General features: G+C 37.6%; 1 pseudogene; it reads left to right on the top strand.

Moving 5' to 3' along the window:
* Positions 1-8,646: 8,646 nt before the first annotated feature.
* Positions 8,647-24,370, top strand: LOC121035172 (ras-related C3 botulinum toxin substrate 1-like; annotated as a pseudogene).
* Positions 24,371-26,523: the final 2,153 nt, after the last annotated feature.

Here is a 26,523-nt window from a genome sequence, read left to right as displayed (position 1 = left end):
TAAATTCGGGACAGTGTATTTGCACAGCAATAGAAACTAACAGGGATGGCATGTGAGGACCCTCGAGGACAAGTGAAATGACGGGCATGTATCCTCCAGCACAGTGACTTTACCTGACAGGGTTCCATTGGACTGACAGATGGAGGCTACCTCAAACATGCTGACTCAGTGTAAACAGAGAAAACAAACAGTGATTTCATGCACGCTCCTCACATTTCCTGTTGCAAGGTGGTCACTCCAAATCGCAGGGTTGTTTGTGACTGAGATGCTCCAGGCAGAGACAAGTCCTTTTATTTAGCATTATTCTAAAGAAATGGCAACAGGAACTTCTTTTCTTAAAGAGTTAACAGGGCACTTAGTTGCACTTAGGACGAACAGCAGTTCCACATAAATTTTCACTGTCTTTTTATTATAATTATTTAAAGAAAAAAAACATATAAGCAAAGGCAGATATGAATACTCTCTTTCCGGTAAAATTTCAGCCTGCACTGAGAAGAAAGCTAAATCTAGAATTAAAAGCAGTAGGGGATTGTTTGCCATGTGCTATTTGAAGCTTGTTAATAGTGCTGTGTCTCCAAAAACATTTTCTATTTTTCCTTGATTTATATGTTTTCTTTTCATTTACTTACATATAATTAAGACGCTTGCCATGCTTCTTGGGTTCAGCATCCCGTCCCTGTGATAATTACACTCAAAATGGAGTCCTTTATTTGATCACTGACACCTGAAAAGGATGACAAGCACAGGATTGATGTCATGATCTAGGCAAGGCAGGGAGCAAGACCGCTAATCCCTGAAAAGCAGCAGACATCGTTGGGTTATAGCACATGCAGGGCAGGCACAGGCCAAAGGGCATTTACAAAGCACCATGAAAGAGGGCAGCTGTGTGAAAAGCATAAGGGTATGTGATGTGTGATACCATCTTTGCACACAGCTCTGCTCTTTTTAAAAAAAAAAATTTAATACTTATTTTTGAAAGAGCACAAGCAGGGGAGGGGCAGAGAGAGTGGGAAACACAGAATCCGGAGCAGACTCCAGGCTCTGAGCTGTCAGCACAGAGCTGGACCGTGGGGTTCCAACCCACAAACCACGAGATTATGACCTGAGCCAAAGTCGGTCGCTTACCCAACTGAGCCACCCAGGTGCCCCCACAACTCTGCTCTTTTCTACCAACCAGTTCTTCTTTCTGGAATTCCTTCTGTTTTGTATTCCATCCAGTAAACATCTACAGCAGTAGATTTTTCTATATTATTCAGGCATGGTTGGTGTGTGTTGTCCTGTGGGTCCACAGTACTTTCTACCTAAACTCATTCTAATATTTGTAACAAAACTGTAGCTTTCTGTCTCCCTTTCAGTGTAGGAGATACAAAGCTTCATGCTTTTAAATCTGTTTTTAGCATGCTACCTGGCATTCAGTAGATACTCAGTAGATATTTTTTTAAAAATGTTCTTATTGGGGCGCCTGGGTGGCGCAGTCGGTTAAGCGTCCGACTTCAGCCAGGTCACGATCTCGCGGTCCGTGAGTTCGAGCCCCGCGTCAGGCTCTGGGCTGATGGCTCGGAGCCTGGAGCCTGTTTCCGATGCTGTGTCTCCCTCTCTCTCTGCCCCTCCCCCGTTCATGCTCTGTTTCTCTCTGTCCCAAAAATAAATAAAAAACGTTGAAAAAAAAATTAAAAAAAAAATGTTCTTATTGCTGATTGAAAACCTGCTGCACAGGAAACAGGAGTTCATACTAGATCACATTTGGCCACATCATATTACATATTCTTGAAAAAAATTAATATACATACACACTCCAGTACATGCTCAGATTTGTACTTTAAAATATCGGTTTGGAGTATCAAGTGGTCACATTAGCTTTTTTTTTTTAAACTAGCTTTTACCTAATAAGAATGTTTGCAATCTTTTCTTTTTCTTTTTTATTTGAGAGAGAGCAAGACAGCGTGTGAGCAAGGTAGGGGGGCAGAGGGAGAGACAGAATCTTAAACAGACTCCATGCTCAGTGCAGAGCCCAGCAAGGGGCTCGATTTCACGACCATCAGACCACGATCCCAACCAAAATCAAAAGTCCATGCTTCACCGACTGACCCACCCAGGTGTCCCTAGAATGTTTGCATTCCTATGTGTTCTGAAAATGAATTATATTTCCAAATATATATTTCCAACATTATATTATATTCCAACATTATATTTCCAAAAGTACTAGGAAGATTATTCATAACTGAATAAATACATTCTCTATCACTAATTTTGGTTATAGACTTACATACTTCCTTATGGAAATCAAAATAATAAACTAACCTTTAAAAAAACCTTTTGAAAAATAAGAAAAAATATGCCGTCGCCTCACGTGCTTGTGAGAAATAAACAATATCAGATTTCTTCAGCCTTCTACCTGGTGTATAAATGCAATTTGTTTATTAATAGTACACTAAGAGTTCTTAATCTCTTTTATTTTTTAATTAAAATAATGTTTGCATTTCTTATAAAAATGTATACTCAGTATCAAAGGAAAATTCAGTAACCCATGAACATCATCATCTGGAAGTAATCCTTGTTTTTATTTTCATGTATTTATTTTTCTATTATATGTGTAAACATATACCTTTAAATAGTAGAGATGATATTAGACAAACATTGTTTTTTATGTAACATTATACCATGAATAGTCTTCTGTCATTGAATTAAAATATTTTATTTATCTTATATTTTCCAGATATTATTTGTATAAAAGGAATCTGAGTGGCATTTTTTATTTATTTGATGGGATTGTCTTTTTTAAAGAATTTTTTTAATGTTTATATCTGAGAGAAAGAGAGAGAGATAGACAGAGTGTGAGCAGGGGAAAGGCAGAGAGAGGGAAACACAGGATCTGAAGTAGGCTCTAGGATCTGAGCTATCAGCACAGAGCTCAACATGGGGCTTGAACCCATGAACCATGAGATCAGGACCTGAGCTGAAGTCAGACGCTTAACTGACTGAGCCACCAAGGTGCCCCAGGATGACTTTTTAAAAATTTCAGTATATTTTCTTTCTTTAAAATAATTTTTTTAATGTTTATTTATTTTTGAGAGGGAGACAGAGTGTGAGCAAGGGAGGGGCAGAGAGAGAGGGAGACACAGAATCGGAAGCAGGCTCCAGGCTCTGAACTGTCAGCACAGAGCCCGATGTGGGGTTTGAACCTACAAGCTGTGAGATCATGACCTGAGCCAGAATCAGATACTTGACCAACTGAGCCACCCAGGCGCCCCTGAAAAAATCTCAATATATTTTCATAATTTTTAAGAATGAATCCATGTGCAAGACATTGAAATGATATAAAGTAACAAGCTTTGTGCAAAAACATGTTTCTTTATTTTGTTAATTATGTCCATTTTGTTAAAAAATATAAATATGTATAAAATCTTTAAGTATATTGCCAAATATCCATACATCTCACGACGTTTTTCCTGATCATATAAATTGCCAGTTTGAATACTGTATTCACCCTGAAAAAAGAAACAAAGAATTCTTTTCCTTGAATAACTCATATTTAGTTACTCTGCCTATGACAAAATTGGTTCAGATTAAAACATTACATAAGTCGTTTTTCCTTAATACTCTAAAATACCTTAATTTTCTAAGTCCAGTGACAAATTGACCTAGTTTGCCTGAGGCTGAGGGGATTCCCAGGACTTGGAAATTTCAGTGTTAAAATCAGGATAGTCCCAGGCAAGCTGGAAGCGCTGGTTGACTTATTCCTGTGTGAATGCTTCCTGCTTCTCAATTTTTGTGGCAGGGGTTTGTTCTCTGTTCTGCAACTCCCTTTCTTCCTCTTCCTGGGCACACAGCTAGACTAGATCTTCTAGCTCTCAGGCAGTTAAATGCAGCCACATATGTGTAGAAGAGGAAGTGATGTACCCCACATTCGGGCCTGCCCCCCTGAGACCTCTCACAGGTGCTCCTTAAGGCCCTCTTTCCCTCTTGGCTGATTGGGCAGAGGAAGGGCACGGCAACCTTGGAAGTCACAGGCTGCGTAGCACCTTGGCCAGCCTGGGTTTCTGAATGACATCTTAGAGCAGAACCTCTCCTCCAACATAAACCCCTACTTTGGACTGTGGCGTACGAGGAAATAAACTTCTGTTGGGTTTGAACCACTACCAATTTTAGGGTAGTATGTTACAGTAGCTGGAGTTAAAATATCCAATCAAATTTTTCACTATATACTTATTTACGCAGATACAAAGACTATCACTCAGCTGTTTGTGAGGTTTACAGAGGGGAAGAGTGATCTGAGATTGCTACATTTTTTAAAGAAACAAATCACTGTAGCTTGAAAAGGAAGTAAGGGGCGCCTGGGTGGCGCAGTCGGTTAAGCATCCGACTTCAGCCAGGTCACGATCTGGCGGTCCGTGAGTTCGAGCCCCGCGTCGGGCTCTGGGCTGATGGCTCAGAGCCTGGAGCCTGTTTCCGATTCTGTGTCTCCCTCTCTCTCTGCCCCTCCCCCGTTCATGCTCTGTCTCGCTCTGTCCCAAAAATAAATAAATGTTGAAAAAAAAAAATTAAAAAAAAAAAAAAAAGGAAGTAAGTAGAATTAAAAGAAGCTAAATAATTGGAATTAGGCCAGAATGCCAAGGTTAAAAGCTGTTCTCTTCTATGTGAGGGAGAAAAAAAAAATTACAGTGAGATTTTTATTATTAGTACCAATAATATGAGCAATTTAATAGCCAGAAATCATTGGTATCTCAGTTGTATAAATTTGTTTTAAGATCACCCTTCACAATTCCATCTGTACATTTTACGACTTACCCGTAAACTTGGATTTAAAAATTCAGTCATTCAAAAAAGAAGTTCAACCATTGCTAAAACTAAAAGCTTGTTCCCAAAGTCCTCACAGAAAGCCACAGCTCTACTAATAGCCACAGAAATATGAGCTTTAGAGGAAAAAAAAAAAAAACTTTCAAAAGGCATAACCAAGAATAATGAATCAGAAAGTTTATTTTTGCATTACTTGAGAAGAATATTTTCTGAAGGTAAATCAATAGGTTATAAATTAATAAAAAGATGAACCACCCAGATGTAACATTTATTTTTTTCCAAATGAAATGAAAGCTGTGTAGGGGAAATGTGACTATTTCGTATTAATCTTCAAGCTCCATTTTTTATTAAATACTAGATATGAAATTAACATTGAGGAATATAAACCTTCAAAGTTGAATAAAATTGACTGTATTTACAAATATTAATTTAAAAAATAGTTCAATCAGGGTGCCTGGGTGGCTCAGTCAGCTGAGCATCCCACTCTTGTTTTTGTCTTAGGCCATGATCCCAAGGTCTTGGGATGAAGCCTCGCATCAGGCTCTGCACTTAGGTGGAGCCTGCTTAAGAGTCTGTCTCTCTCTCTCTCTCCCTCTCCCTCCCTCTCTCCCCCTCTCTCTCTCCCGCTTTCCCTCTCCCACACTTGCACACACTCTCTCTCTCAAATAAAATAAGAGAACTGAGTCCTGGATCCTTAAAAAAAAAATAAAATAAAAAATAAAATGTAGTTCAATCAATGAATTAACCTGATATATTCTTACTGTGATTCTAGTGGTTTCAAATTTCTTACCAGTCTTCAATTTGATGATTATTTTTTCTGACTGAAAGAGAGATATGGATTCAGCTTTTCATTTAATATCTTTAGAGCATGCAGTATTTGTTGTTACGAATATAAGCAGTCCGGTGGCTCCATGGCTTCAGAAAGCTTCTTCTATTTTGTTTTATTTTTTCTTTGATACCCTTTTCCTGCCTGGTTTATTTCTAAGTCTCCATTCCAACAGCCTCTGCAAAATAATTAAAGGGAGCAAGATTGTTAAATAAGCAAAAGGCCACAACTTGGGTATTTGGAAAATAAGCATTTGAGTATTTATTTCTTTATTTAAATGTGTATAAGCAACAATAAGACAGTCTAAGGCAAATGAAAAATATACTGCAGCACAATTAATGGTGCAGTGAGGAGAACCACGGCCAGGAAAACTTAAAGAGAATAATACCTCTGAATAAGCACGGAGGTAGAAAATAACAACAACAAAAGTTTCAGAGATCTGCTTTGCATTCTTAGTAAGTACAAGGTGATATTGCCTCTATAAAAATAAAACAGTGTAACATAAGACAGCAAGCGGAAATGCAAATACATAAATCTGAGAAGCAGGTTGCAAAGAGAGAAAGAACTTGCTTAATTAAAAACACAATGCAGGGGAATAAAAAATGCAATAATGATTATAATTCTCATTGGAGGCCATAAAATCTTGAATGGAAATTGAACAAATGGGAATAGAAATTTTAGAAAGTAAACTTTATTCATTCTCTTAGAATTATTGTAGTAAAAAAAGAGGCAAATATGAAAAGGCAATCTAATCAAAATCAAGGATTTGTAAGGAAAAATCCTCACTACAAATAAAATAGCCCAATAAATACATGAAACAAACAAAAGGATAAAACAAAATAAATGGAAATGAAGATAAAGCAAAAATATCTGTATTCTAAAATAACCTGAACCTGTAGGACAAAACTACTCATCTTATTCTTGGCAGAATCAATGCAAAATTAATGGACTCTGGCAAGATGCTTCGATTTTGAAGATTAAGGAAAAATAATCAGGTCAAGAGGTTTAACAAACAAACAAACAAAACAGAAAAAGAAAAAAGAAAAAAGAATTCATTTCCCTTTGTGAAAAATCGATGTCAGGCAGCGATTTTCAAAAAATTGCTGTTAACATTTGTAAATAGTAGAATACTCTAATACAGGTATTGAGTTATCACTTCTTTATCTCTGACTGTTCTCCACAAGCTCCCTGAGGTATGGCAGTAGCAGCTTCCTTGCAGTTTGAAAGTGGCAAGTGTCTTCCTGTCTCATTATCTTTGTACTTTTGTATTAGCTGAATTACTCTTTCTACAAATAGTCATCTGACTCCTTCAGCTGTACCCTTCAGATCTCAACTCAACCATCACTTTTGGAGAAGTCTTTTATGAATGTCTAGAGGGCATCCCCCCTCACTCATCATTTCTTATTTCTGCTTTGTTTATATTCTTTCAACTTATTGATAACTAGTGTCTTTTTAATGTATTTGTTTCTGTTTTTCACAGAGATATTCACATATGAATGTTCACAGTTACATTGCCAGCACATAAAACAGTGTCTGGGAAATAGTAGGGATCAAAAAATCTTTGCTAAATAGTCAAATGAACAAAAGATATGTGGATGGGGGAATCACACAAATGAGTTTAAATACAGGCCAACTGGGGCGCCTGGGTGGCTCATTGGTTAAGCGTCTGAATCTTGATTTTGGCTCAGGTCCTGATCTCAGGGTTCCTGAGATCTGGCCCTGCGTCGGGTTCAGGGCTAACAACTCATAGCTTGGAACCTGCTTGGGATTCTCTCTTTGTGCTCACTTATCTCTCTCTCTCCCTCTCCCTCTCCCCCTCTCCCTCCCTCCCTCCCTGTCTCTCTCTCTCTCTCAAAATAAATAAACATTTAAAAATACAGACTAAAAGGATTTGTTAATCTTCCGGAGATTGAAAAAAATAGATGATTTAAGGTTATGGACAGCGTGTAGAATAGATACTACCAAAGACAGCCTGATAAAAATAAGTAAAATTGTGAATAAAAGTAATTTACAACTTTTAAATAAACCATTAAGCTATCACTGTAATGAGGAATCCAGAAAAGGATTAGGATGAAGTGAAAGTCGGAACTTTAGAGGTTAGAAGATCACCAAGGTCTGGAGACTTTGAGGTCCTACTGCAGTGCTATGTTAACTGTAACACATTTAAATATCTGTTTTCAGGCAGATATTTTCTGATGTCTGAAAGATAAAGTTTTACAAACAAGGAAATATAGATTGTTCCTTTGAGAAAAAAGAAACACAATGAAGTATTCAGCTAAGAGTCCATAATAAGATATTAACTAAAGAAAGTAGATTCAGACAGTAGAAAGAAGGGAATAGCAAAACAAATTAAGTCATCAAAGCCAAAAGTAGGTTCTCTGAGACATATTAGATGAACTTCTTAAGACTGATCAAAATCAAAAGGAAGACAACCATAGAACTCATTAAAAAATATAAATATATTTAGGCCAATAATTTGAATGTTTCAAAAAAAGAATTGCTTTGAAAAATACAAATTTCTGAAAATGACTCAAAAGACGTTAAAAACACAAAATGTTTTTATGGCCATTGAGGTAAAATTTTGAGCAGTTAAAAGTCTTCCTGGAACAAAATACTAGGTTTAGCTGGCAAAATCAGTCATTTATAGGACAGCTATCATTCACACAAAATTTTAGCCAATAAAAGTAGAAAAAGGAATATCTTTACACTGAAAAAGCATTTATAACACACACACACATTTTTCTATATCACATTTAATTTTGAATTAACAAATCATTTCCGTTCTTTATAGTCAAAGCAATTTAAAAAATGTTTATGATCCAACGTATCTATATGGCATTGTCACAAGAGAAATAAAATGTCTAAAATTTGAAAAGGAAAAAGAAAAATATCATAATTTTCAAATTATCTTGTAGAAAGTCCGAGATGATTTAAGACATATTTTTAGTTATTTTGCCCTCCAGTTTTCTTATATGTGACTGACTTTTGTTGCCAGGACCTTCCGTATAAAACGTTGACTAGAAATGGCGGTAGTGGCTATCCCAGTCTTATTGTTGACCTCATAGGGACAGTTTTCAAAGTTGTGTCTTTAAGTACCATGTTTGCTTTAGTTTTTAAGATATATTTTATTGGATAATATAGTTTCTTTTTTTAGTGTGGTAGTTTTTTTTTAAGGAATCAGTATTGAATTTCATCAAATGATTTTTTTTATAATAAGATGCTTATATAATTTTATGTTTATCCTCTAAATATTGTGAATTAAATGTTTTGTTTCTATTTTAAAACTGCTTTTCTTTTCATTACATAATAGTGTTGAGCATGCGATTTCATAACACTGGTTAGTAAATGTATCTGGAGCAAAATGACTGTGTCCCTGGAGTCACGTATAAGACTGTTTATTGAAGCACTGTCCATAATTACCCAAAAAAGAAAAAGAAAATTGGGAAACAATTCATCATCTATCAAAAGCACAATGGAAGATCACAATTTTGTTATACAATGTAGCACTAAAATGGATGGACTTCAGCTAACATGGAGAAATGGAGAAATTGCAAAATATTAGGCAAAATGAGTAAATTGCTGAACAATACATGTGCTATGATACCATTTTAATATTTTTAATGATAGTGATATTAACTACACAGGTAGTAAAATTATGAAGAGGTACAATAGAATTGGCAAAATATTTGTGATAATGGGTCCTTTTTGGAGGTAGGGTAGGTAGTGCTTTGGGGGCGGGACACAGAGGAGGTGTGATGTGTATGGAGAAAATGTTACTTCTTAAGCTGGGTGTATATGAGTGTTGGTTTTATCATAACTCTTTGAATTATTCAACATTTATATACTTTTCTAAATTAGCAATATATACCACAATAAAGACTTTAAAATAATAAATGTATGAATATATAGCTGACTAAACGATAGTATAATTTTATTTCAGTTAGAAAATAAGATTCTGTAGAAAACTAAATAGATAAATGTTAAAAATAGATACATCTCTGAAAAAAAAACTCCTCTCATGTTTTCTTTGACATTTTGTCATAGATTTTCTTCATATATATTTATATATATATATACATATATATATACATATATATATATATATATTTTTTTTTTTAACTTGTTCTTGCCAGTCTTTTCCACAAATTTTTGTCTTCATGACGGAGAAGATCTTGCCTGCTCTGTTCAATACATTGTACTACACATATACCATGTTGCCTGGTGAACAGTTGTTTGCTCAACACATATTTGTTAATTAATGAGAGGGATAATGCATAAAAAACTCATGAAATGCAAGTGGAGACATTACTAGATTGGTAAATCTATCTCTATGTAAGATATATATCTATATAAACATATCTCTCTAGATATATCTATAAATAAGGCTCTCCTTATATTGAGCCTTATACCCCATTATTAGGGATACTTAATTTTTCTCTACCCAAGGATAGATATTGTATAAACAAAGTATACTATGTCCTGTAGCCACAAAACGAGCAACAGTAAAAAATCAAAAATGTTTTCAGAATAAACTAGAAAATATAAGCTTACTTATTTAGCTGACTTTTTGCAGCTGCATTTCATAGTTCTCTTTGAATTATAGCCCAATTTAAAGGAGACATTAGCTTTCTGCAATGTCTGCAAAAATGTCTTTCTGCCATAAAACATTAAAACATCCCACATTTTCCTGGGGGAAATATTATTTCTCAATTTGTTATTGCAATAACGGAGACCATAGCTGTGAGTGATAATCTCAGAATGGGGAATAAAATTACTGATACTTTTTTTTTCCTGTAATGATGAATGCCTCACCAGTAGAGTGGTTTTATCCCTTTTCAACAGAAGCGTCAACTCGTTTCACTGCTTATCTTTGTCAGAAGTATTCATATGGCCTCTGAGCATATACTGTAGTTTCTGTTTAGATCCTCAATGAAAAACACGGAGCTTTAGTTAGTTGTGCCAATGATTAAACAGTGATACATTTTCAGAAAGGTTATTCCAAAATGCATTTAGGGGTTTTGTATTAGGGGTTCTTCATTCTCCTTCATTAATTCTGTAAAGGGGAAAACATTGGCTTGTATACTTTCCAACTTCACTCTTGGCTCTTCAGCAAATAGTGAATTCAGTTGCTATGACACTGAGTTGCCAAATAATAAAGCTGCTTGCGACTGCCACATTAACATCGGTATTGGCAAGAAGGAAAAACCAGACATAAATATACCTGACCACATTAAGCTAATTAGATACATTTAACCCTTCACACAGGGTTAGGGACACCAAGCCCCCCATGCAGTTGGATTCTGTGTATAACTTTTGACTCCCCCAACACTGAACTAATAGACTACTGTTGTCTGGAAGCCTTACCAACACCATAAACAGTCAATTGACACAGACTTTGTATGTTCTATGTATTATTATATACTGTGCTCTTCCAATAAAGTAAGCTAGAGAAAAAAATGTTATTATGAACATCACAAGGAAGAGAAAACACATTGATGATTTTGTACTGTATTTACTGGGGAAAAAAATCCACGTGTAAGGGGACCAGCATAGTTCAAGGCCCTGTCTTTGAAAGGTCAGCTGTATTTCCTGAATATACCAAAGGTGTGGTGTTATTGTGAGTATTTTTTGTATCACAAGGAAGACATGGGGCACCTGGGTGGCTCACTTGGTTAAGCATCTGGTTCTTGATTTCAGCTCAGGTCATGATCTCACGGTAGTGGGATCAAGCCCCGTGTCGGGCTCTGTGCTGAGTGTGGAGCCTGCTTGGGAATTTCGCTCTCCTTCTCTCTGTGTCCCATGCAAATAAATAAATAAGCATTAAAAAAAAGAGTTCCCTTTTCTTCACGTACAATTGTATTCCACCTTCAGGAAAGGCTCCCTGAATTATAAAATGCAGAGAGAGGGATGGCCGCAGTTAATAGTATCCGGCTCTGAGGGACTGAGTGGTAACCCAGTTGAACCTACACGAGGAGGTAGAGAACAGGTATCTAAAGAATTAGTAGCGCATACTTCCTTTCCCCAGGACTCATCCTGTGGCTTGAGTTGATCCAATACCTGACTTTTCAAGTATTTATTAGGGCGCAACCAAGGAAGACATGGTAGTGTCTGTATCTAAGCAGCTCCCCCAAATAGACCCGATTCTTTGTTTGGAAGACTTTAAAAACAGGGTGAGAGAAGTATAAAAATCATTTAAGACTCCAAGCACCAGTACGTCTGTTGCAGAGTCCAAGAGAAGAATAAGCGGAATTTGGCGACAATTCAGCCTCTTGTAGGATTTTTAATTCTTGGTCCACCTCAGTAAATGCTTCTCCCGGTTGCCTTGCAGGCGTCGGACAACAAAATGACCGGAAGATGGTAAAAGGGTCAGATGGTAAAAATGGTCAGAAGATGGAAAAAGCAAACTTTGCCCCAAGAACTTCTGTTTCATCAACATAGGGCCTCCTGGGAAGGAGAGCTAATGGGGTAGAGGTCATATGTATCTAGTTAGAGCTGAGATCTTGCATAAATGCACATGGGAGTTATTAATAAGTTTGAGCATCGATGGTTTTATGAGCTCTTTGTACCTACAGATTGTCATGGCCTAAGGAAATTTTTGCTGCACTCATTATTTATAACCATATTCATATGAAAATGTTGTAAATTCAAGCCATAGTAATTTAAATTGTAGAATAATTGGCTAGAGTTAAATTTTACTATAGTTTAAAGATACTGTTTCTCTGTAAGTCCTGTGCACTGATAATGCAATTCAGATGTTGGTAACTGGTAGAATTTAAGCAAATTTCCTTCACTACACTCAAACACTTTATTTTATACATTGTGAAAGTTGCAGAATATTTCAAACAAAAATGGACAGGAAATATATCAAAAACACCTTTGTACTCACACAATTTTGCAAATGTTTATGCATTAATATATTTACTTGAGATCTGTTTTTGAAAACGATAGAGATTCGATTAAGAGAAATACAATCTTTTTTTTTCCCATTATTTCTCCCCAGAGGCAACTACCATCTTAAAGTTATTAAGCTTCTTTGTGGCCTCTTTTTATGCTACCCATATCACTATGTTTCCACATATGATATATAACATTGCTATGTAAATTGAAAAAATTACATTTGCATTCAGAACTAATTCATTACTGCAAATTTGTGCCTTTTTACTACCTTCTTCTAATCCCCTGTACCCCAATCCTCAGCCTTTGGTAACCACAAGTGTGATTTCTTTTTCTAGGAGTTGGGTTTTTTTGTTTTTAGATTCCAAATATAGGCGAGATCATACTATATTAGTCCTTCCCTGTCTAACTTATTTCACTTAGCATAATGTCTTCCAGATTCATCCATGTTGTCACGAATGGTAGAACTTCCTCTTTCTTATGGCTGAGTAATATTTCAGTGTGTGTGTGTGTGTGTGTGTGTGTGTGTGTGTGTGTGTGTGTTTATCACAACTTCTTATCCATTCATCTATTGATGGACACTTAGGTTTTTCCAAGTCTTGGCTTTTGTAAGAAATGCTGTTATGAATATGGTGGTGAAAATATACTTTTAAATTATTGTGAATATGATTTCATTTCCTTTGGATATATTCCCAGAAGTGGAATTGCTGGATGATATGGTAGTTCCATTTTTAATTTTTTTTAAGGATCCTCCATACTATTTTCCAGAGTGGCTGTACCAGTTTACATTCCCACCAACGGTGCATAAGAGTTCCTGGGGCACCTGGGTGGCTCACTTGGTTAAGCATCTGATTCTTGATTTCAACTCAGGTCATGATCTCACAGTAGTGGGATCAAGCCCCATGTTGTGTTCTGTGCTGAGTGTGGAGCCTGCTTGGGAATTTCACTCTCCTTCTCTCTCTGCCCCATGCAAATAAATAAATAAACATTAAAAACAAGAGTTCCCTTTTCTTAATGTACATGCCAGCATTTGTAATTTCTTGTCCTTTTGATGATGGCTATGCTTATAGGTGGGATATGATAACCCAGCGTAATTTTAGTTTGCATTTTCCCAACAGCTAGTGATGTTGACCATCCTTTCACATACCTGTCAGCCTTTTGTATGTCTACTTTGGAGAAATGTCTCCTCAGATCCTTTGCTCTTTTATTAATTGGGGTATTTGTTTAGCTGTTGAGTTGTTTGATTTCTTTATGTATTTTGGGTATTAACTCTTTACCCAATACATAGTTTGCAAGTATGTTTTCTCGTTCTGCTGATGGTTATGGTTTCTTTTGCTGTGTGAAAGCTTTTTAGTTTGTAGTGTCACTGGTTTAATTTTATTTTGTTGCTTGTGTTTTAGGTGTCATATCCAAAAATTCATTACCAAGACCTATGTCAAGGAGCTGTATTCTTATGCCCTAGGAGTTTCATGGGATCCATACCTGGATCTTCCTGCTTTTTTGTCTGAAGGCATTTTCTGTCTGCAGAACAGTGTTCCATACCTGCTTTTTTTTTTTTTTTTTAAATCTGAGAGCATTTTCTTTCTTTGGAAAGTGCAGCCATGATACCCCAGAAGTGCTAAAGAGTTAAAACCCCTGAAGAGTTAAAACCCTAAACAAATGAGAGATTACAGGAAAACATGAGGTTAATATATCCAACCATGATTTCATAGTCAGTATTTCCAGAAGGAGAATAAGTAGTTAAAGGATTTAAAGAACGATATTGACTAAATTATGCAAGGAGGATCACAGATACAGCAAAATTAACAAAGGTGGTTTGTGTGCATAATCTCGGAGCCCAAAAAAGATTAAATGCATGGAGGGGAAACTCGTCCAAGGATCAAGGCTCGGAATTATGCTGAGCTCCATCTTTAATTGATAGCATTTTCCTATTGACATATTCATTCCGCAAGCATTTGTTGATTCTGAGTTATATTTCATATCTTTAAGGGTTCCTAGAAGAAATAAGATTTGGCCACAACAGTGACACACTCATTTACACACCCTTTGTTGTTGTTGTTGTTTCTTTCCTTTATTCCTTTCTCATTTTTCTACTTTTTCTTCTTCTTGTGGTTATCTTACAAACTACTTACACCCAAGTCTTTGCTTGATGATACATGTTTGTGTAATACCCCAGACTAAGGCGCATGATCTAAAATGCCTTCTATGCACTTACTCTCCTTTTATTTCTAGCCATTTGTTTTTAGCCCAGCCACATGAAAAGTAACCATACAGAATATCATTTGCTGGTATTCTGGAACAGGTGATAGTAATTTCCATCCCTGTACTTTTGCCTGACCTCACATATGGTCTTCGTAGCCTAACTACGTGACATGCATGTCAGCAGTCAAGACAAGCCCTCACCCACATACCTGTGGTGGTGCTGTGGTCATTACCCCTTGTCTGAAACGCCCTTTACCATTGCCTTTGAAGTCCTTCTTCTCCTTCAGTATTTCACTTCACAAAATAATTCTCAAAGCTGAATTATTATCTCCCCCGAATTTCCATACCACTTTGTCAACTTTAGGAATTATCATCATGTTTTGTTCAAGATACTGTCATTCAGTTATACATCTGTGCAAATTCCTATACATCAGGAATTTGTGAGTGCCTTGAGAGCACGAGCCGTGACTGCATCTATTCTGTATAGTTGTTGTAAATGTTGCATTGCTGTCTGTGGAATAAGCTAATAATAATCTGATCAGATTAAATATCTATTTTGGAGATATTTTTAATAGTTTTGTAAGCTGGATTTAACTAATTAAATAGATGATAAATAAAGTATAATTACAATTTTTGAATGCTTATTTATTTTAAGTAAGAAAGAGGGGAAGAGGGTGGATATGTGCATGAGTCAGGGAGAGGCAGAGAAAGAAGGAGAGAAAATCCCAGGCAGGCTCTGCATGGTCATCGCAAAGCCCTCTGGGGGGACTCCATGTCACACACTGAGATCATGTCCTGACCCCAAGTCAAGAGTCACATGCTTAACCTACTGAGCCACCCAGGTGCCCCTGTCATTACATTTTTTAATTTTAATATTGCTACTTGTCTTAACTATTGTGAAAAATAAAAAGTAACATGTGGTAAAATGTAAATCATATGATTTGCATAGTAGGCAAGTGTGTTAGATTGAAACTTTGTCCATAATCATTTATCTTTACCAACATCACACCTTTGTATTTGCTTTAGCATATGGAGAGCATTCCCCCTCATTTATAGATTGTGGATTTAACTATGTTATTTGTTTTGGAAAGAAAGCATGTGTATGAAAATGGCAATGAACCATTGACGAATCAAGACCATAAGGGGACTTGCATGATTTTGTTTGTATGTGTGTATGTGCATGTCCCTATCATTATCATAGGAACAGCTTCCCTTGGTTTTTGACTATCCTTTGAACCCCAGCCCCAGAAAGATACAAATGGTGAAGACCAAAGCCATCTAGAACTGCATTCTGGAGAAGTGAAACACTGGCTTGAGAGCATTATGTCAGACTTTACCACCCATAGAAATTCTAATAGTAGATTTTATCATGTAAGAACTGTGAGTCTAAAAAATGGCATGATAAAAGAGTAAGTTTATTGTTAATGGCACTTTCCCTGATTTTATTATTTTTGCCAATTTTCTTTGATTAAGTAAACTATCTGCAGGTTCAGGTAAGTGTTAGCCAGGTCATGTTTTCACCAACTTTTTACAAAGAGCCTCAAAAAAGATGAATTATCAGCTTTAATGACTCCATCTTTCAGTTAAAATCAACAGCAACAATAATATTAAAAAGCTCTAGATATTAAAAGGGAGATGTTATAAGTTTATATTGACTCACAGTTATAGGTTTATCACATAACCAACTATATTCCACTCAAATAATGCTTCTGGCACTGGAAAACTAATTATACTCTTTTTTTACACTTAATAAGTCCCATAAATCATAATGCTTAATTTTGTGGCACACTATTCCATCTTACACATGACGAAAAGAAATGTAGCTATCCTTAGTGGGAAAATAACATCGCAAAACTATTATTAGTAAATAAAAATTAGTAAATAAAAAAAATAGAAGTCTATAGATGCACATTATTAGTTTATTTCATTGTTTTGGCCGCTCAAGGTTAATGTTAAATCCTTGAATCCTTATTTTTCAGTACACTTCTTTATTAAAACTAGAATGTAACCATAATTCAAACTTAGAACCACAGCAACACTTAAGACAGTCACACCCATTTTAAACCAAACAATTCCGGTCCAGTTGGTCTCTGTAGGCTCATTCCTGCATTTCAAAATAAGACAACCCAGGGCATTTGAAACTAGCTGAGAGAGAGTAGCAGCCACGCTTTGAAAATGCTCTGTGGAAAGAGGCTGAGTGTGCAGTTTGCTGCTATTTGAGTTTCATATAGGTTTGAAAGAATCATAGAAAGTTATTGAGTTTCAGAACTTGTTAGTGGAGATCTAGGAATATTTTTTAGTTTTTGCACCTTTTAAATTGTTCATGTTCACTACTTTTAAAATTACCTGTAAATATGCCCCCCCCCCATTTTTAATTACAAATGTGTATTACCAAGAGACCAAAGTTATTTAGGATCATAGTGTCTCAGGGTTGGAAAACATATAAAATGTTATTTTTTAAGCTTTTCCTTCAGTCTTAGATTTCAAGGGTCAGCCAACTCCAGAGCCTGAAGACCAAGTCTACGTTGCCACCTTTTAGTGAACTTTTGTGGGAACACCGTTACGCTTATATGTGCATTATCTCTGGTGGCTTTTGCGCTACACTGGTAGAGGTGAGGAGTCGCAACAATGCTGAATGTGCTACAAAGCCTAAAATGTTTACTGTCTAACCCTTTACGGAATATGTTTACTGAATCCTGCGGTATTCAGTAATATTCGATATACATATTTACTGTAGACTTGTACACAGTGCAATGAATAAAGTAAGAAACTTGGATAATTAGAGCATTTAAGTAGTTGCTTAAAATATATAGTCAACTAGAGACAATTCAAGTACTCAGCTGTTACTGCATAGTTGTGAATTCAGTGTTTTTCTCTACCCCAAGAATTGGAGATGTGCCTTGTTAAGCTTCGTGAACTAGACTTCATTTAAAAATAAGGTATTTATAGGGGTACCTGGGTGGCTGAGTCTGTTAGGCATCTGGCTCTGGGTTTTGTCTCAGGTTGCGATCTCACGGTTTGTGGGTTCAAGACCAAGAGGGGCTCTGTACTAATAGCATGGGGGCCTCCTTGGCCTTCTCTCTCCCTCTCGCTCTGCCCCTCCCCTTCTCATCCTCTCTCTGTCTTTCTCTCAAAATAAATAAATAATTAAACTGAAAAAATAAAAATGTGGAACTTGTAAAAATAGTCATTAGCTCTAGCTGGGTGGCTGAGTCTGTTACAAGCCTCTGACTCTTGGTTTTGGCTCAGGTCATGATCTCACAGTATATGGGTTCAAGCCCAAGTGGGGCTCTGTTCTAAGAGCAGGGGGCCTGCTTGGCCTTCTCTCTCCCTCTCGCTCTGCCCCTCCCCTGCTCATCCTCTCTCTCTCTCAAAATAAATACATAAACTAAAACTATGGCACTTATAAAAATAGTCATTAGCTCTTTTATAAAATTGAGATTTTTATTTGTCTCTAGATTATTGTTTGTATTTCATAAAATAAAGTATATTTTGATGATTGAATCATTTTGGCTACATGATAATCTTTATCGTGATAATTATTATTATGTTCTTAGTTGAAAGTAGCATCTCGTCCAATACCCTGATGTCAAAGCTTCTGACTATCGCATTTCGCTCCTGACCATGTATTATCAGGAGCAAAACATCACTCATAGATGCTGGATGCTCATTTGTGAAACAGCAAAATTATAGATCTCTCTCTGAGCTTTTATTATTACTCCAAATCTATTCCCTAAAAAACTGATATTTGTCTATCAAAGAATGCATATTCCTTTTGATTTGGAAATTTATTCCAATGTATTTCCATCATAAGTTATTCTTGCACTTGTCCACAAAAGTATGTTTTATTTTGTAGTAGGGGAAAAAGATACCTGCCAACTACCTAAACGCCAATAAAAATAATTAAATTGGTATATCCAGCTATTAAGAATAATGAATTAGCTTTTTATTAAGTTATATCTATAGCTGTTATGTGTATTATGTAATCAAAAGAGCAGGCTGCACAAGTGTATTTATTTTCCCCCGTCTCCTGTCTTCAATGTCATTGTCTATGTATCTTCTTCTATTTAGCTTGAAGGTGTTGCCTGAGACAGGTGCTCCAAACAGAAACCCAGTCCCCTTTGTACCTCCTCAGCCGTTAGCTATTATGAGTCAGAAAGTTTGGTGAATAATGTCGCCAAAAAGAATCTCAAACACAAACTCAAACCTTCTACTTCATTCTGTGACAGCTCTAGGACAAGCTCTTGTTTCTCTTTGCTGAGTTTCTGAACACCTGCAATAAACTCCTAAACCCTATCAGGAAGCAGTATTTTCTTCAGGTCTTACAATGAATTCCCCACAATGCCTTCAAGCAATTGTTCTGAAGAGACACTTGATTATGTCAATCTCCTTGTTCAAAACTTTGAATGACCCCACTGTTCCTTGCTACAGCCTAAGCTCCTGTCATGGTTTATCTTTTCTTTCATGACCTAGCAAGTGCTGACCTCTTTAGTAGGGACCACAAATCTCATATGCCGACAGGAACCAGGAAGGAGATGTAAATGAACAAAATGAACCTCATGGGGTGCGTTTCCTGTTTCATTTGGAAAGCTGCCCCTCAGCATTGGCCAGTGTTGCCCTCTGAGTGTGCGTGTCCTGTTTCTGCCTTTTTGCTCACCGGTAACTACTGTTACTAAATAGGCAAGGCTAGCTCTAATTTCACTTTACTTTCATAGCTGTCTGTGGCCAATGCTTCCTCTGTCTCCTACCCAAGGTCAAATTAAAAGTCCCCTCATCTGTGTCCAGAACACTCCATATATAGTCTTAAGATGTTATTTATCACCACATATTTTAGTTTTTATTTGATAGGTCTTTCTTCCTAAAATGTGATCTCCATAAGAGTAGGAAGCATAACATTTATTTTGTATAATTCCCAATGCTGAGGCCTTGGATATATAATTTGGCATTTGAAATGTCAAAAAATATGAATATGAGCAAAATGCTTCCAGGACTGTAAAGAAAAGGATGTGGTTAATTCAGTCTTAACATCGAGGGGGATGGTAACTGCTCCACAGGGAGATGATTTTCCAAATGAATCTTGTAGAGCAAATAGGAATTTCTGGGAGAAGATGACAGGGTGAAGGATGGGGGAAAGTCAGAGGAAGGGATTCTGTACTCAGGAAACAAGCATTTGCAGACTGACACTGAGTGTGGCCTGGGCTGGCAATGATGGCCGTCCACAGTGGTCACTTGCATGGGTTTAAGAGAGTGGGAATTAGGGATGAGACAGCACTCTGAGTTCAAAGGGATGGGCACACTTTAAGTGTCAACATAAGGTCTTTGGATTTCATTTATGGGATGTGGGAAGTCAGGAATTTTGAAAGTATAATATTGGTGTGATTTATCTTGAATGTGTTACTTAGGAAAAAAAATATAGTTCTTTCATCTATGCAGAGATTAGCTTTGAAGACAGAAACACAGGCTGGAGAGAGGACACACAGAGGGGGTTGCTGAAAATATGAAAAGTACAAAGGATGAACCTCTGAGTTTGAAGAGACATCAGAGTCACAGATGATAGACTCACTGAGCTTGCAGTGTATGAATTCTGCTGCCTTACCAAAGCGGACAAGACTTAGCCAGATTTTTTTTTTTTTTTTTTTCTGGCTAGAAAGCCGACTGCTAACCCACATGCTTGCTTCTTACTTATTCTTCAACACAGCCATGTCCCTTCTGGGAGGAAACATATGAGGTATGAGCATCTTGAGGAAGTTGCCTGTGAGTTGATTTATAGCATCTTTTTTTTTTAAACTGTATTTATTTTTGAGATAGAGAGAGGGCAGAGAGAGAGGGAAAGAGAATCCCAAGCAGACTCCACGCTGTCAGCATGGAGCCAATGTGGCACTTGATCTCACTAACCTTGAGATCATGACCTGAGCTGAAATCAGGAGCTGGCTGCTTAACCTACTGCACCACCCAGGTACCCCATAGTATCTGGTTTTAATACCAAGTGCTGTAGGTACCAATAGAAGTTCAGTACATTAATAAATAAAAGAAGGACTGATGAAATAATTGTGGTAAATAGGAGACACCAGATTGTTAATATAACTGGAGTTATTGCTTTTAAATCTTTCTAGTTTTGACTGCCTTTCTGCTATTTTGCCTCAATGATTTGAGATAATGCTTTCTTTAATAATTAAGTGTACCAATGGATTGTTAATTTTTACTTAATAAAACACATATTGTGTTTTAAGTGCCACATCATCAAAAACCTGATACAGATTGAGCTTTGAAAATTTAATTAAATTTTCTCATAAAAGCTGTCTGAAAACTAGTCTGTGTAATGTAGCTATATTATAAGAGAGCTCATACTGAAATAGTGCTAAAGATTTTCAGTCAACTGAAGTAAAACCGAGAACAAAATTAAAATTTAAGAAGATAATTCATTTCTTTATTATTGAATTAAAATTACAGAAAAATGTACATTTGCAATCAATTAGCATATACATCATCTTCTATATATTTCAGCATATATTCCTTAATGCTTTAATATACACAATTAGGAAAAGATATTCAGTTCATTGTTTTTTCTTATCTAAAAATGGTTAGGGGTGTCTGGGTAGCTCAGTCGTTAAGGGTCCGACTTTGGTTCAGGTCATGATCTCGCGGTCCGTGAGTTCGAGCCCCACGTTGGGCTCTGTGCTGACAGCTCAGAGCCTGGAGCCTGTTTCAGATTCTGTGTCTCCCTCTCTCTGACCCTCCCCCGTTCATGCTCTGTCTCTCTCTGTCTCAAAAATAAATAAACGTTAAAAAAATTAAAAAAAATAAAAATGGTTAATCTTGTGAACTTTATCTGTTTAAAGAGGACCATTTGTGTCATTTATGAATAAGCCCTTGGCATGTGTGAGCACCAGTTCTACGTGGCTGTTTTACGGTAACAGAAGTGAAATGAACACCATTTCTAATATATCGCTGTTGCATACGTCTCTCAGTATGACCCAGCTAAACATCACCAAGGCCACTTTACTCGTATCTATGTTTTCCTAATCATTAAAAAATATTATAGAATATTCATAACTAAAGTGGGGACAATGAAATTTAAAGTCACTCTCCGTTTTGAGGGGAGAATGAATTGTTAGTGTTTTAGAAAACATGGCACTATAGGGGCGCCTGGGTGGCGCAGTCTGTTAAGCGTCCGACTTCAGCTAGGTCACGATCTCGCGGTCGGTGAGTTCGAGCCCCGCGTCGGGCTCTGGGCTGATGGCTCAGAGCCTGGAGCCTGTTTCCGATTCTGTGTCTCCCTCTCTCTCTGCCCCTCCCCCGTTCATGCTCTGTCTCTCTCTGTCCCAAAAATAATAAATAAACGTTAAAAAAAATTTAAAAAGAAATCATGGCACTATATAAAAAAAGATTTACCAAAGTCTTCTGGAGAGGGTGTGGAGACAAACAGGCAGAGAGCATAGAGGATTTTTAGAGTGGTGAAAATACTCTGTGTGAGAATGTAAAATAGATATCTGTAATTATATATTTGCCCAAACCCATACAATGCACAACACCAAGAGTGAATTCTAATGTAAACAGTGGACATTAGGTGATTATGTTATAACAACGTAGGTTTATCCCTGGTAAAAAATGGTCCATTCTCGTGAGAGATATTGATGATGGAAGAGGCTGTGTGTGCACCCTGGGGAGCAGGGGGTGTATGAGAAAGCTCTGTATCTCCTCTTAATATGGCTCTAAAAGAATGCAGTCTTTACCAAAATTATTGCTGGAATTATTTTTCATAATGCCAGAGCCTAGAACACGTATTTGTCTTCCCATCTGCCCAGAGAAACACTAAAGTGACTGTAACTTAGAGCTACAGAGTAATACTGAAAAGATTTTAAAAAATGAAAGTGAGAGAAACAAAAATGTCCTCTATAGAGGAGAGACCGAGTTATTGTAAGAGAGGGAGCACATGATATCATTTTAGCATTTAAACTAGATGGAAACTTCGAGATTGATGGAAACTTAGTAGTAGATGTTTCCATCTAGTAGATGGAAGCTTCAGGTTGAAAATGAGACCGAAGAAGCTTTCAGAGAAGATGGGGCTTGTATTTTTCAAGGTGTCCATCCATTCCAAGATTAGGAAACCTTGCTGGCTACAGAACAAGATACAGAGAAGCAGGATCCAGTCACTTCTCTCCCTCTGCACTGCAGAAGTCCTGATCTGGATCACCACTTCTGTGTCGGGAGGACTGGAGTAAGCAGGTCTCCTGCTTCGCTTGCTGAGTCCCTAGAGTCAGCTCTCAGCAGTGTCAGTGCAAGACCTTTCCAGCCAGATCATGTTGCTTCTCTGCCCAAATCCCACGAGTTACTGCCTCTCTTGAACTAAAGGCCACATTCTTTGAGCGACCTCAGAGTCCCTAACCAGTCGACCCAGCCCGTCTCCCTGACCTCCTCACCTCCCACTCTCCTCCTTGCCTCAGCCCCTCTGGCCGTTGGCTTTGTTATAGTCACATGGGCTGAGGATGCTCCAACTGCTGCTGTTTGAATGGACACTTGTGTGGGCCCACACTGTTCTTCCCATAGGTGTTCACACGGTTAACACTTGCTGCTTCCACATCTGCACAAATGCTACCTTCTCAGTGAGATCTGCCCTAGTTACTGGATTTAATAGAGAACTTCACCCTTTGTTAACCTCCACAAACAGCATGATGCTCCTTAACTTCTTTCCTATGTGTTTAAACTGTTAACATACTGAACGGTGCCTTTATTATACTTATTACGTTTTTCTCTCTCTTGATGTAGTGTAACCTCCATAATGATAAGTATATTAATCTGCTGTATTCCACAGCAAGAATCCCAGAACCTAGAACATTCTTTGCACATAAGAGGCGTGTTACAAATGTCAAATCAACCAGTGGTGAAAGGATAACTTGAGCCTTTAGATTTAAAACCAACAAAAAAAGCTCATTTCCTGTTTCTCTGCAGTTTTCCCCAGCTTTGGGTGGTGACCGCTGCTGGGCTCTGGCTTCTCGTTGGCCGGAGGGTGAGGTGGCCTGGACAGCGGCTCAGGCACCTTGTGCCCAGAGCCCTCTGCTTCTTGCCTCACCCAGCTGCCAACCCCCAGATCCCAGACATCACGGTCTGGTGGTGGGGGATGGGGCTGGAGGTAGATCTCACCTACTGACAGTTACACAACCAGTGCATTTCCCGGAGAGTATATCTCCGCTGCCTTTGTCAACTATTCTGTCAATGTTATGGCAGATGGAAAACCACTGAATCTGGGTTTAGGGGATACAGCCCGACATTAAGATTACGACAGATTACACCCTTTATCCTCTCCGCAAACAGATGTATTTCTCTTGTGAGTCCTGCATCATTTGAAAATGTTCAAGTAAAGTGTTACCCTAAGGTGGAACACCACTGCCCCAACACCCCAATTTTCCTGGTAGGGACTAACCTAGATCTCACAGACGACAAAGGCATGATTGAGAAACTGAAAGAGAAGAAGCTGAGTCCCGTGATCCACCTGCAGGTTTTGGCCCTGGCTAAAGAGAGCAGCACTGTAAAATACCTGGAGGGCTCCACTCTCACTCACCAAGGCTTCAAGACAGTGTTTGATGAAGCTATTCAGCTGTTCTCTGCCTGGCTCCAGTCAAGACGAGAAAGAGAAAATGTCTGCTATTGTAGATGTGTGGACCCTCGCCTGCCCTGTCCCCCTCGGAAGCTTTGTACATTTTGCTCAAAAATGATGAAGCCTTCTACTCAGTGCCTAGCTTCTGTTACAGATTAGTTTTTTCATAGAACCATTTGGAACCAATCCACAGTTTTAGGTTTTATTTGTTTAAAGTATAAGACTTTACATAATTTGGCTATTGTGAGAGTGCTGCTATAAACATTGGGGTACAAGTGCCCCTATGTATCAGTACTCCTGTATCCCTTGGATAAATTCCTAGCAGTGCTATTGCTGGGTCATAGGGTAGGTCTATTTTTAATTTTCTGAGGAACCTCCACACTGTTTTCCAGAGTGGCTGCACCAGTTTGCATTCCCACCAACAGTGCAAGAGGGTTCCCGTTTCTCCACATCCTCTCCAGCATCTATAGTCTCCTGATTTGTTCATTTTGGCCACTCTGACTGGCGAATTATGGAAAGAGCCTAAATGTCCATCAACTGATGAATAGATAAAGAAATTGTGGTTTATATACACAATGGAGTACTACGTGGCAATGAGAAAGAACGAAATATGGCCCTTTGTAGCAACGTGGATGGAACTGGAGAGTGTGATGCTAAGTGAAATAAGCCATACGGAGAAAGACAGATACCATATGTTTTCACTCTTATGTGGATCCTGAGAAACTTAACAGAAACCCATAGGGGAGGGGAAGGAAAAAAAAAAAAGAGGTTAGAGTGGGAGAGAGCCGAAGCATAAGAGACTCTTAAAAACTGAGAACAAACTGAGGGTTGATGGGGGGTGGGAGGGAGGGGGGGTGGGTGATAGGTATTGAGGATGGCACCTTTTGGGATGAGCACTGGGTGTTGTATGGAAACCAATAAATTTCATATATTGAAAAAAAAATAAAGTATAAGACTTTAAACTTTCACATTATATTACATTTAGTCCTAAAATGGTAAGGTTTCTTAAAGCCTTTTGTTTTTTTTTCCAAAAAACAAAACAAAACAAAAAAACAGAAAAACAAAACCAAAAACCCTATTGTTGCTCAGATTAAGAGTTGCCAAAATGCATTGTGAACCGAGTCACGTTGTTGTACTACGAACATCCAGCACTAAACCCTTGTTTTTAAGACCTTTGTTTTTAAGAAGAGATGACAGTGTGTCAAGTTTGGAAATGCAGACACTTTCTAACCAGTCTTTGCTAAAAAAGCAGCACAACCTCCTTCAAGAAATGTTGCCATCTAACCATCCGTAATTAATCAAGCAGTGTTCACTCCCTAACACTGTACTGTATGTCATAATGGAATGAGTGTAATGACTCAACTCTTTGGGTCAATCTTTTGATTGAGTGACATTAAAACAAAACAAAACTGTGTATTCACTTTAGCTGAGATTTTGAACAACCCTCTTACTACCTTGCTTCTCTGATGAACCATCTGCTCTAGCGGTGGGTGGACCCAGGAACAGGGGGGCGGTGTGTGGGCAGCCCAAGTCCTGTCGTGAATGAAGAATGAAGACAGTATTTTGACAAAATATGGAGGTTAATTTATACTACATTGTACATACCATAATTAAACTGAGTAAAAGTGTCATGGGTAAAATTTTAAAAGGTTAATTTCTGTCTAGTGCAGTGAATGATGAAGAAAGGTTGGTCTTCTCACTGTGTGCTTTAAGTTTTTCCTTTTTCTTAGACCTGCCATCCCTCCTGAAATTGGGCATTTAATTCATCTTTAAACTGGTTTTTCACATAGTTGCTTACTTAGTGCTTTTCTTACAGAAACCCTTATTAATGAGCAATATGCCTCCCTGTATTATAAAATCTTTCTGATAATGCATTAAACAGTATTTTGTAGATTAGTAAAAGTACGTTCCTGTTTCCTTGTTACTTTATTCAAAGCTAATGCTTTTCTTAGTTCTCTAGTAACTAGGTTTAAAAATCATGTTTTGCAGCTTTACAGTTTTTGAAATCTTTTAGATATTCCTAAACTATGAACTTTCTTAACCTCACTATCTTGCCAGATCACCAACACTGTACTTGACTAATGCTGACCCTCCTCTTTGCCTCACCCCCTTCCCCCACCCCCCCACCAGACACATGCTTCCTGTTGCTCTGCCTATCCATATTCCTTTGGGTCTTTGAGGTTCTATAAGCCTGTGCTCCTGCTAATGA

This window comes from Herpailurus yagouaroundi, unplaced genomic scaffold (genome assembly GCF_014898765.1).
Source record: "Herpailurus yagouaroundi ecotype Mexico unplaced genomic scaffold, PumYag 160, whole genome shotgun sequence".
NCBI classification, from domain to species: domain Eukaryota; kingdom Metazoa; phylum Chordata; class Mammalia; order Carnivora; family Felidae; genus Herpailurus; species Herpailurus yagouaroundi.
The sequence above is the reverse complement of the archived record's forward strand: the minus strand, read 5'-3'. Positions and strand labels throughout refer to the sequence as shown.